Genomic DNA, 12,848 nt, shown 5'->3' on the forward strand with positions numbered 1-12,848 from the left:
TCCCACCACCTCTTATAGGTAAACAACTTTAGTGTTTCCTGATTTGTCCTTCCCATATTTCGTTTGTAAAGATAAGCAAGAATATAAGCATTCTGAAATTCCTTCTTTCTTACACAAAACGTGCATTCCATATATGTCCTATATTCACTTTGCTTTTTTCACTTGACAGCATCGCATACAAATCACTTCGTATCAGTTCCCGAAGATCCTCTTCACTCTTGTTTACGGCGCGCATAGTGCTCCTTGTGTGTGAGCACCACAGTTTTTTCTTTCCCATGTTTTGACATTGAGGTGGTTTCCAATGGTGTTTTCATTACAAATAAGACTACCTTGTGATATTTGTGTTTGCATAATGTTTGTGACATATAAATGTAATATTATAAGTACAAACATTTGTACTTACAAATGAGTAACCATGTGTATTTGTATTTTCTTTTTTTTTAAGATTTTATTTATTTATTTTTAGAGAGGGAAGGGAGGGAGAAAGAGAGAGAGAGAAACATCAATGTGTGGTTGCTGGGGGCCATGGCCTGCAACCCAGGCATGTACTCTGACTGGGAATCGAACCTGCAACACTTTGGTTCGCAGCCCGAGCTCAATCCACTGAGCTATGCCAGCCAAGGTTATTTGTATTTTCATATCATTGGAAGTATATCAGGACAGATCCCTGAAGCTGGATTGTTGGGTAAAGGGTAAATGCACGTAGAGTTTTGTTACTATTACCAAATCTCCCTCCACAGGAATTGTACCATTTTTCATTCCCACCAACAATACATGAGAATACCTGTTTCCCCAGAGCCTTGCCACAAAGTGTACTGTCAAGCTTTCAAATTTTTGCAAATATTACAGGGCAAGCTTGGATTTTAAATAAAGGAACACAATTGTGCACATTAAAGATTTATAATGAAAAAAAACAAAACAACACATATGAAGATCACCAGAGACAATGGAGGCCAGAGGGGTGATCCAAAGTGTTTTGCATAATAAATACATAAACTAGGGTTTAAGAAGCACAATGAAATAAAAGAAGGAAGAGTCTGAACTAATAAAACCCAAATGATTTCCTAATCTCTGAAATTGAAAGGATAGTTACTTTACCATAAGCAAGCAAGGAGAGTCAGTTTTGCTGATTGATTGATGGGTGATTCCTGGGGTCACATATTTAAACAGGGATAATGCCAAAATGCATTTTCTTCCTGTTGAAATGCCACCTCTGTACCACAAATATATTTATTCAGTGGAATTCGTCTCACCATGTTACAAATATTTATTTTTAATTGTATCTTCCCCCCCAGATGGTGAGCCTCCTTGAGGATGGAAATACATCTTATTCCTGGCTGGATCTTTGGGACAGAATAATTACAGATGAGTTCGATCTCTTGCAATGAAATCATGGTTGAAGGAAACGAAAAAGACGTGGAATGGAAAGAGGAAGCATTCAGCAACAACCCAGAATGGAGACGCTATGTAGCAAAACAGCGAGGGCCACTCCAGCGTGACACTTTTGTTGCAGGGAAGCCCTTTTCCCACAGTCAACTGACTGCAGCCTTTCAACGAGGTATTTTCCAAACGCACATGTAAGCACAAATTCCCATCAGAGTAAGATGAGGAGGTCACATCCCAGGGATGTTGGCTAATGCCCAGTGAACAGGAAAAAAAATGAGGAGCTTTATGAATTTTGCTATGATGAATCTTTTAGTGCCCAAGTAAATCTCCAGGCTTTGATTACAGGTGTCAGTGGAGTACGTACCTTGGTGAGAAATGGAAGCCAGTGGGATGCAATGAAGCGTGAAATTTAAGTACAGAATCATTTTCTAGCAGGCAGGCTCTAATGACTAATATCCACCGTTATCGCTAATGTAATAAATAACTAAACTTGAGAGCTTGCCAACACTTTCACATATTAATTCTCTGGATCCTCGTAGTCAAGAGATAAGTTCTGTGATAGTATTTTTACAGAAGGGGAAACCGGGTCTGTCTTACTTGATCCACAATCAACGCCGTGGCTGCGCGCTGCAGGCCAGAAGAGCGGACTGAAAACCTAGCAAGTGATTGCAATGGACTGGAGAAACAGGAACCCAGCTCTAATTAAGGAATTTGCTGGTTGTCTTTCTCTCTGCAGACAGTACTCGATTCCTGGGCTTTAGCCCTGGCACAGACTGGACTTCAATCATGCTTTCTGCAAAACAGCAATGGCAGGCCGAGAATATTGTTTTCAAGTTACTTACAGCTGGCCACAAAACGGATCCCTTCTGTCCTTTCTAGAACTATCTCCCCAAGTCCTTAGAGCTCAGAGCTGCCCACTGACCCTCAGAAACTATATTAAGAGTCCCCCATTTTGAATCTGTCCAGAGTCCATCTTCCTGATTCCCCGTCCAAGGTGTCAAGGCCCTGAGACCCACGCACTTCCCTTTTAGTGGTTCCTCCTCCTCTTGCCCCATTTGGACCCGGTAACACAGGTTCTGGGCAATCTGCTTCCTGACAAAATGGAAAGTCTCCTGGGGTGCAGCCCCCAGAACCCACCCCACAGGTCCCACAAGGCAGTGACAGTGATCAGTGTCCACTCCAGGCCAAGGCTTGAAATTGTCAGTGACCCAAATTAGGGACAGATCGTCAGAACTTCTAGTGTTCTTCCCAGCCCACATGCAAAAATCAGCTCAACTAGTTTTCTTTACCCTCTGCCCCTGAGCACTAGGGAAGTTAAATATGCTCAAGGGAACAGGAGAACACGGTGCATAAACGACGCGGCTGGAGCATGAGAAGCTAGGTGCCCCTGGGTCTCCTCTCTCTGTTTGTTGCCACCACAAGCATAGTGGTTAAGGACACAGGTTCTGGAACCAGCTGCCTGTGTGCCAACTCCAGTTCTGCAACTGATAGTCATCTTGGGCAAGCAACTTACCCTCCCTGAGCCCAACTTTCTTCATCTGCAAAATAGAGACAATAGTACTAGGACCTATTTCATGGAGTTGTCAGGAATCAATGTGAAACACACGCAAAAGCACTTAGACCAGGGTCTGGCACATATTAGTAGCTTTCGTTTCCACCACTTCCCTTTACCCAGGCTCCAAACCTCTCATATTTTCATGCCGTTTCCAACCAGCTGTCAAACCCAGTCACTGCGTCCCCGAGTGTCTCACGTGTTCTCCCTTCCTCCTCATTCTCGTTGTCACTTCCTGAATCCAGGCTCTGAGGCAGAGTCTGCCCGTTGTCTCCCCCTCCCTTCCTTGTCCCTTTTCTCCTGAACCAAAGAACCCTCAGTGTCAACCAGGATGATGGCCACCCAGCTGAAAGACTCCGCTTCCCAGGGATCTTCTAGGGACTCCCAGGCTCACTAGGTGTGGCCATGTGCAAAGTTCTGGCCAATGAAAAGTAAGTAAAAGCACTGTGTGAAACTTCTGGGAATTTTCCCTTTAAGAAAAAAATAAATAACCTCTTCTATACTTCCTCTCCATCCTGCTGCAGGGTGGATGTTGGTAACAGTGGCCGCCCCCTAGGGCTGGCAAGCCAACGACCGCGGAAGACGAGATCCCTGACGGCTGCAGAGCCTGCACATCAGCTCTTCACTGTCCACCACCGCTTCTTTTACACAAGAGAGAAATACGTGTCTGACCTGTGAAAGTTACTGGCGCAGGCAGATGGAATGAATGCTGATCCCGGACGCCACCACCTCGGTCTCTCCCACCTTAGAGCACTGGCTTCCTGATGTTCCTCCCCATCCCCCCTCATTGTCCGCACAGCTGCCCGGTCAGTCTTCCTGACGCCGGCTCTACACCCTCACAGAGACCTCAGGTGCCCCTCCCCCGTCGCCCACTCTTTCCAGCTACAGTGATCTGGCCCCTAGCCACCTTTCCACGCTTCCTGTCCTTCCTTCTTGTCTTGCTGAACCAACCCAACAGCTTCTTGTTTCACATCCTCACCCCGGTCCGTCCTGCCCCTCTGTCTTCACTCACACTCTGCTCCTTTTCAGACCTGATGTGCCCAGATCTGTACTGTCTTTCAGGGCTCAAACGACATTCGGCCTCCTCCCTGGAGCCCACCTGCCTTGATCCCCCCACTCCGTCCTCAGAAGCTCCCTGGCACTCACTCTCGCTGGTGTCAAGACTCCAGAAGCATTCCTACAGCAAAACGAGGTAACGGCTCCTGCCCACCCGGCCCCAGGACATGCCTGCTCACCTTCCCTCATCTTCTCTCTGCTTTGCCTGGCCCAATCTCTTCAGCACCCCCCCCGCAACCCCACCCACCTTCCTCTCTGCCCCCAGAGACAGGGACACCCCTCAATCCCTAAATCCCTAGGAGAAAACCTTGGGGAGGGGGAATAACAAACATGATAAATGTGAGACAAGTCACAGGCTTAAGGAAGCTCACAAGCCTCTTCTGATTCAGGCCCTGCTTGCCCGTGCTTACTTCTTCTTGACCTGAAAATCATAAGCACCCCTGGGCTTCTGCTTTTTGCTTTCATTCCTATGGGGGGGGGGGGCCCACCGAACTCCCCACCCCACTTTAAGCCTGCTGTCACCATCCTCCATGAAAGCCCTCTTCCCAGCATCTAGGAAAGAAATAGGAGTAAAGTCCCATAAGATTTCCTCTAACTTAAGTTAACCTATGTGTTCCAAAGAACCTTCAGACTGGAGAGAATGCTTTCAGGGGGGGTTCTCTGCCCCTCACAGGGGAGAGCTCTTTGGGACATTTCCTCACATCCTCTTTCACTGCATTGTATTGCTTTCTACCTTAACACCCAGTGTAGCAGCCGCCTGTTTATTTGTATCCCTGCCCTCTCTCCTAGTAGACTGTAAGCCGCTCAGGGAGCAGAGGGATTTAAATCGGGTCCCTCTTCACAGCCCCACAAAGCAGATCTAGACTAACACCTCACATGAGTAACTGCTCATTCCAATATTAAATTAAAATGGATGCCATTCACTAATTAATAAAATCAATAAAGACCAGAATTGGCAGGGAAAAAAAGTCTATGAAGAAAGTGTGGCCCCAAACCATCATACAAAGAATGGATAAAATTTAGACTTGCTGTGGAAAGAGAGAAATGGTGTGAATAGGGGTTACTAGAACCCTAGACCAACGTTCTAAAAAAATTCTCCCTCTTGCTCACAAGCACCTACTGGGTCCTGTTTAGAGGATGCTTTGGCTATAATCAGCTTTCTCAAGAACTCAAAAATTTCTGGGGAAAGGTACCTTGGGATCCGTGGAGTCTGGGTGCATTTCAAATAACTAGTTTTCTGGAAAACCAGTGACAATTTCAAGTTCAGACTCAGGCCTATAGCTCCTACAGTTTTCCCACTCCCACAATCTCCGTCCAATTGGAGAATTTTCAAATAATAATAATAATAATAATAATAATAATGGCTGTGTATGTGTTGAGGAGACGGTGGGGAGGGTGAAGACAAAGCGTGTGGAATAAATGTGGTGTTTCATATTCTCCAATCTGCCAAAGTCATCTTAAATAAGAAGAGTAGATAGAATCACATCCAGTTCACCTCTGACGGAATCTTTTAAACAAAATCGTTTGAACTTGCAACCAAGGCAAGAAATTCTACCTTGGGGAGGGAAACATTCATTTTATAAGATGAGCTATCAATCCCAAACTAATTACTGATGGTTAAGGAAGGATTCAGACCAATTCGTTTTTCTGTTCGAGTTGATGCCATCCCCTTGTTTAGTGCCCCTGTGAAGACTTTTTGGAATCCGGGGTGAGTTGCCCCCCAGAGAGGGAAGAGGGGCAACCTGACCCAGCCTGCGTGCGGAGCGGACGCCCCTGCTGCGCGCCAGTCAGGAGGCGGGAACCGTGCTCTCCGGCTCCGGCCTCTGATTGTCTGCGTATGTGAAGTTACGTGTAACTGGGAGCTCTTTGAAAGCTGAGCCGTGCAGAAGCTATTTTAAATCATTTCACTTCTAATTACAAGTCAGAGAGAGCTGTGTGCATGCAAGGGAAGGAACACTCACAGGCTGTCAAGAGTCAGAACGTTCCATGGGTAACAGAGGTGGTCTGACTATTTTTTATTAATTTACTGGGGTGACATTAATAAGATCATACATGTTTTAAGTGTACGTATCTGTGACACATGACCTGTATATTGCCTTGTGTGCCCACCACCCTAAGTCAGATCATCTTCCAACACCATAGATTTGGCCCCCCTGTAGTGTGAATATTTGAAGAACTTCCTGTGTCCAAGATAACCTTGACTGGAGGAGTGAGCAGGGGAATTTTAAAGGAAATACGAACTTTGCATCCAAAGCTGGAGCACATAAAACACTTAACCCAGACCTCATTTTAGAAAATGCATTGAGCCCTGGCTGGTGTGGCTCAGCAGATTGAGCACCAGCCTGAGCACCAAAGGGTTGCTGGTTCAATTCCCAGTCAGGGCACATGCCCGGGTTGCAGGCCAGGTCCCCAGTGGAGGGGCGTGCAGGAGGCAACCACACATTGATGTTTCTCTCCCTCTCTTTCTCCCTCCCTTCCCCTCTGTCTAAAAATAAAATACATAAAATCTTCAAAAAAAAGAAAATGCATTGAAGGGGAGGGGCACTGGAAGAGCTTGGGAGGTCAAGGATGAACTATGGGCTTTGGCACTGGGAAGAGCTAGGCTAAGTAAATGGGCAAGTTACTAAATCTCTCAGAGCCCCAAGTTATTGATCTCTAAACAACAGGAAATAATTCCTACTTACAGGGCTATTGTTCTAAAAAGTAAATAAAATAATGTGTGTGAAACCACTGGCCCTGGGTTTGACACAGGGTCACTGCTCCAATAAATGACAGCTATTATCATAACTATTATTATTATTACTATAAGTCACACTTATATACCTGGAATAGAAGGACAGTGTGCAGCATGTGACGGCTTTGCTTGGGCAAGAAGAGTGCACAAAGGCACTCTTTGGGAAACTGGATGAGACAAGTGTGATCTCCAACTTAATTCCTGTCGCATAAATGCCAAAGCCCTTTACCTTTTCCTCTCTTCTTTGCAAGTCTTAGCCCTTCTAGGCAGAGTAGTAGTGTCAGAAATCCAGCGTAGAGGATAACATTCAGAACTAAGGACTCCAGGGGCACAAGGAGATCAACTTTCAAAATCTGACATCAAAGCACAAGCTGGCCCATCGCCGTGCACATGAGGCCCAGAGGCCAGCACATGACTGGAGCGGAGGGACACATGCACTACCCTGGGCCCCAGGGAGAGACAGTCACGTGTAAAAGATGTTATTGACCTGTGGTCCCAGGTGTGATCAATCCCAGCTTGGAAGTCTGCCCAATAGAAGTTTAATGGACTATAAATAAAACAATTATTTCAAGAGTACTCAGTTGCCTCATCTGGTGAAGCCCGGAGGTAGCCCCGTGTAAATTCATTGCACTTCATCAGCCGCCCATAAATTTCAGACATGTCAGGGAGCACTTACTTGTCAAGGCTGGACAAGATATCTTGGCTTACGGTTTGGCAGCCCTACCTACCTGTGAAAAAGGTAGAGATGTGAATCAGAGGCAACACTCAAAATATGTTGACAGCCAGGACAACGCGGCAGGAGCCCTGCATCAGAAAGGACACTGTCCTTTCCCACAAACACTGGTCCGACGGGACCAGAGCGTGTTGGCTGAGTCCATGGAAGGGGACTGACTTTTCTGCGCACGGGCGGTCAGAGTGCTCACTAACCAGCCAGCACCAGCTGTATATGAACCTAAGTGCTAAGTTTAATCCTGTGTGACTGAGAAAGGCTGAGCTCCGCATCTCCCAAAACGGGCTTAAATGCAGAGCTCAATAGGCTTGTGGTGACATGCAATGCCATGGCCAGGCACAACTGTAAGACCATCTTACTGCACAGAGAAGAACCACTGAGTTCTATTCACAAGAGAAAGTGTCACAGATACCTCTCTCGGTGGCATAAAAAGAGGAGTCACAGCGTACATTTTTCCCCTAATTCATCTTTATGAAACCAAGCATAAATTTAAAATAAAGCACTTGATTTCCGTATTTTTTTCATGCGCCCTGGGGGAGTTCTAGCAAATCAGGAAAGGCAGGAACAATGATGAGACCCATCGGACTCCAGCAGATGAGTAAGCGGACAATCCCAGTGTGGGAAGTGAACTTGATTTTGCGTCCTCGCCTGCCCTTTCTCCCATCCCCCGTGCCCCACCAGGCAAGACCACCCAAAATTCGCCCCACATGGATGAGCCTTTACCAAGTCAAAGGCCCCTAGGAAAGGCCACTTGGTCTTTCTCTCAATGACTAATACCCTTCATTGAGAAACCCTGCCTCACGATGAAGCTTTATGTAAGGAAGAGGACCGGTCCTTCTGACTCACCCACACTTCCCCAGTGGGCACTGTGCTGCTTCATCCTCTCTCCTAAGTACAAGCATTTGAGCCTTCCTCCCTGAGTCAGTGCCTGCAAGGACCCTCGAGGGAGCCAGGGAGCACCGCCCGAGCAGGTGGAAGGGACAAGCCAAGGACACAGTGCCAGGCGGCACGGTGCCCATCAACACAACGCTTCCTCTGGGCCCCCATCCCCTGTGCATCCTGGATGGAAGGCCAGCCCCATGTGGACAAAACAGGGGCCACACACTGACCCTGACAAGCTCCGGGGGGGCCTGCACGGTGGCCCTACAAACTCAGAGACCAAATGTAACCACACAAGATGGCCAGAACCTAAGAATTCCTAACTAAAAGCAAGTCACGGCAGATAGTCCTGTCCCAGGCCTATAACTTCCTTGACAAAGATCAAATCTTTCACTTACCTAAGTGAGCCTGCCTATTATCTTTTTGTATATATGATAATAGACCTTTGAAACTCTTGTTTTCCTAGGGACCAACGGTGTCGACAGCGAAACAGAACTGATCTTAATTAAACAAGAACATGACACCAAGCAGTTTAGCTGGTGCCAGGGGAAGAGAAGGGACAAAGTAGTTATCGGGGTCCAGCCCCTAGGCGGGGCTGTCCAGAAAGGATCTCCTAGGCACAGATCTCCCTGGCAGAATGACACATGTCCTTCTCAGAGTTAACACGGTGCCTTCAATGGCAGGAGGGCCCGGGGGGCTGGGCGGACAGCAGCGACAGATTCTGAGCAATGAATGGCCTCATGGGCAACCCAGCCTAGAAGCGAACCACAAATGCCTACAGGCGAGTATCCCAGAGGCAGGGAGCACCTGCAGCTCAAGAGAAGGCAGACCCAGAGACAGGTATTGGACTGTGCTGTTGGCTTAGCTCTGGTCATTGGCGGCCACAGAAACACGCACTGCAGACCCACAGCTCCAGGATGTGTGATTCACCATGGCCCCCGCTGCTGCACTTGGGAATCCAGCGCCACCTTCACACCAAGGCTGCACTTCCTAGGGGCTGCTGCCAGCCAATGACTGCAGCACCGCAGGTATGCCGAGGCAGGCCCGTAGCTAGGCTGGTGGCCAGCTTGGCTCTAAGACTCCTCAGCATCCTTGCTGAACCTTCCTTTGCCTGCACAGCAGTCTAGGATGTTACTAGCCAGGCTTTCCTCCCTCCTTCCTTCGCTCAAGTCAGGCCTGCATCAACGCAACAGTCCTGCCCAACTGTCCAGCTCTCTCCCCGTCTTCTCCCGGGTAGGCATTCCCCTCCATAAAACTGTTGCATGTTTAATCCTGTCTCTGTGTCTGCTTTCCCCAGGACCCAGCTAAACACAGCTCTCAGAAAAGCAGAGGCAATTACATGCCTTACAAAGTGAGGTTTTACATACCTCGTTATATACCCCTTCATGAGGTATACGAGTATAAATGTCTAGCCACTGTGTTGTATATACCTGAAACTAATATAATATTGTAGACCAACTATAATTGGAAAATGTTTATTTGAAAAAGAAGGAGAGACAACAGCTGTAGATTTAGAACCTGGGACCCTCGGCCCCTCATTCTTTCATCCCTGACACATCCGCGGAGCGCTTACTGTATGCCTGGCGCTGCATGTCTTGTGTGGGGGCACACTGCTCCCGGGAGGAGGCAGGTGGGAGGAAGGAGCTCAAAGTCATGGCAGAATCCACCAGTGTGACCAGAACTCTGGACACTACCGAGAACCCCCATGGCTCCACTTCAGACCCTAAACGGGGGAAGACAGAAAATTCCTAACACCTGCAGGGAATGTTCTGCACCTTTAGTAGAATAGCACGTGTGGGGAGAACACGTAGCCAGTTTGATGGGCAGGACACAGGTACAGGTCAGGCAGGAGAGGGGGCTGGAGGATTAGAAGAAACCCTACAGGACATGGGTCCCCGCACAAACCCAAAAGCAAAATCAAACTGCACAATTGAAACGGTTTTTCTACAACAGGTCTTCCTCCCGAAAGCCCAGTGAGTTGCCATCAGTCAGGGGCTCTTGTTGAAATTATTTTTTTAAATCAATTTAGACTTTTAATGAAAATGAATCCTGTGGGATGAGAAAATGTTGTTAACCATCAGTGCCGCCTAATCATGGCTAACGAGAATTCTCATGCTTATACTTGACTGAGGATTAAGATGCTGGCGGCAAGTTTATTAAATGAAATCGTTGTAATAACGCAGCCAGCTAACCCTGCAAAGCGCTGCTCTGCTGTTCCTGGTGGGTGTCATTGAACTAAGAGCCTTGAGCCGATGGGCCTTGATAACCAGGCTAATCTGCCTTTTGATTACAACCGAGGGGGTGTGACGAAAAGGAATTTCAACGTGATCTGAGGACAAGCTGGATAAGATAAGTGACAACAGAAGGGTCTCTTTATCTCATCAAGAAAATCAAGGGGCCTAAAACTGTTACATCTCCCCCTCTGTCACTAAGTGGCTAAACACCCCCAAAGAGTTTTACGAAGACAGACCAGGGAGAAAGTTAACAGAGAAAATATGGGGAGTAAGCCGACCTCTTCAAGCAGACTTTGCGTGGCAGTGCGGTTGGCTTAACCAGATGTTGGAGCCAAAACCATTTTTAAAGGTCTCCTAGTTGGGAACTTCGCTGACAGAGCCCGCTCCAGGCAGACTGTGAATGAGCTAACCCGCTCTCTGCTGCTCCCTCCCTTCCCTCCCCACCTCCTAAAACGCCCTCCCCCATCTGTTCTCCTGTTCCAATTCCAAGGCCTGGGGGCGGAGGGGCGGGGAGGAAAGAGTAGCTGCTAACTATTCCCTTTCGTCATCCTTTACCCAGTCCCACACACTCACCACGGGCCTCTGGGAGGAATTTCTAAGAGTGGTCTGAACTGAATTTGTCCTACACCATAACTACTCTCTAATGTCTCCCAACGTTTGCTGCAGATCTACCCTACCTGGGCTTGGTCACAGTGCAATTGGAGGAATGAAGGAAGAGGGTGGTTTCCGACAGAGAGGGAGCCAGGAAGAGGCGAAAGCAGTCCCAAGAGATAGCATGAAGGTGAGGGGGGAACAGTGAAGACCAAGGGGGTGAGCACCACAGGTCAACGCAGGCACAGGCAAAACACAATGTATTAGAGAAGCATGACCTCCAAAATATACCTAATATATACAAAGGGAGAAGGCAGACGCTTGGGGAACATGTATACAGTGGTTTTGTATCTTTTTTAAAATGTAATGCCGTGGCACACACACAAGCGAAACGAGGGCTGGTTTGTGATACTGTTGTTAGGCTTCCCCGAAGGATGGCACTTTCCTTACACTTTGGTTTATACATTCCAAAAACAGCGGACCTACCCCATTTCCCCAATATAGTTTCCAAAAATGACGATGTTTGCTGAAACTCCAAAGCATGAAAATTAAGAGTGGGAGCAAAGTCTTCGAGGCATCCCCATCTTGAAAGTGGAAAGCTTTACGGTAAGGAACAAACCGAAGTGCCAAGGGCGGAAAGCCACCACAGCCCAGACAAGGGCCTGAGGCTCAGAGAGGTTAGGAGCCTTGTGGGAGGTCCCAGGGTGAAGAGGAGGCTGAGGTTTTGGGAGCCAGGCCTCCATCAGGAAGCGCAGGGTTCTTTTCACTGTAACCTGACCTGAGGGTGTGTCCTCAGCAAAAAAAAAAGACTCACTTTGCAAGTTCTCAATATTTTGAGACTAAGAACTTCTGTAGGAAGTAAAGTAAAGCTTTGTCTAATATTTTTTACCACAACTGTTTTCCCCTAGAAGTCTGCTCTGGTCCTCTCCCCTGCCCCTCCCACCTCCATCCTCGATTCCAGCCTCTGGGTTTGTTTAGTTGTGGTTGGAGTGAAGAGTGTGTAATAAAGAGCGTCTCTAATGAGCATAAGCTGGCGGGCTGCACAACCCTCTTTAAGAACGGAATCTTTTGCTGTCTCACCACTTTTCAGTCAAATTCCAGGGAATGACGTGTTGGATGATTACATCTGTGATGGAACTGGTTCTAGAAGCTACTGCGGAGTCCACGGTGGTTCCCACTGAAATCAGAGCACAAAGACCTGCCGAAGATCCACCACCTCAACCCATTTCAACTCGGCACAGTCTTCTGCACGTGTCAGTACTCTCTCCTTCACACAAGGAATCAATAACGCAGAAGAAAAAAGCAAATCTTGAAAAAACTGTACCTGCAACCTTTGGCTGGATGAAATACTGCTTCGGCTCTGCAAATTTCAGTTGTATTTGTTGGTCCAAATTAGCTGAGCTTTGTTCTAGGTGTAAGCCGACCTCCGAACTATTTTTGTACTCTGACTGTGTTTACTTTTGAAATTGAATTTCTTCATTCCCGAGCGTGCCAGGGGTGCTACTGTAGACAAGGCAAGCTCACCCGGCAGAAAGTGGAGTTAATATTTGATAACCATCTGATTTAGTGTGATCATCAGAGAACATCAGATTAGTTCGTTCAATCCCAAAAGCCCATTTCTGGGTCCGAGAGATCCCTCGCAGCTGTGAAAGTTAATCATGCTAACTGGACAGCAGCCACACTCCC

At 47.5% G+C, this 12,848-nt stretch overlaps 1 long non-coding RNA gene across 1 annotated transcript in view; it reads right to left on the reverse strand.

Moving 5' to 3' along the window:
• LOC123829318 overlaps nucleotides 1-12,330 on the reverse strand; it is a 36,795-nt gene extending 24,465 nt beyond the window's left edge. Inside the window, exon 1 of the long non-coding RNA XR_006787590.1 lies at nucleotides 12,243-12,330. This is a non-coding gene — a long non-coding RNA (uncharacterized LOC123829318). The remainder of the gene's footprint in view (nucleotides 1-12,242) is intronic.
• Between the last annotated feature and the right edge of the window lie 518 nt (nucleotides 12,331-12,848).

Source organism: Phyllostomus hastatus, unplaced genomic scaffold (genome assembly GCF_019186645.2).
Source record: "Phyllostomus hastatus isolate PE091 unplaced genomic scaffold, TTU_PhHast_1.1 phas_contig_137, whole genome shotgun sequence".
NCBI classification, from domain to species: Eukaryota; Metazoa; Chordata; class Mammalia; order Chiroptera; family Phyllostomidae; genus Phyllostomus; species Phyllostomus hastatus.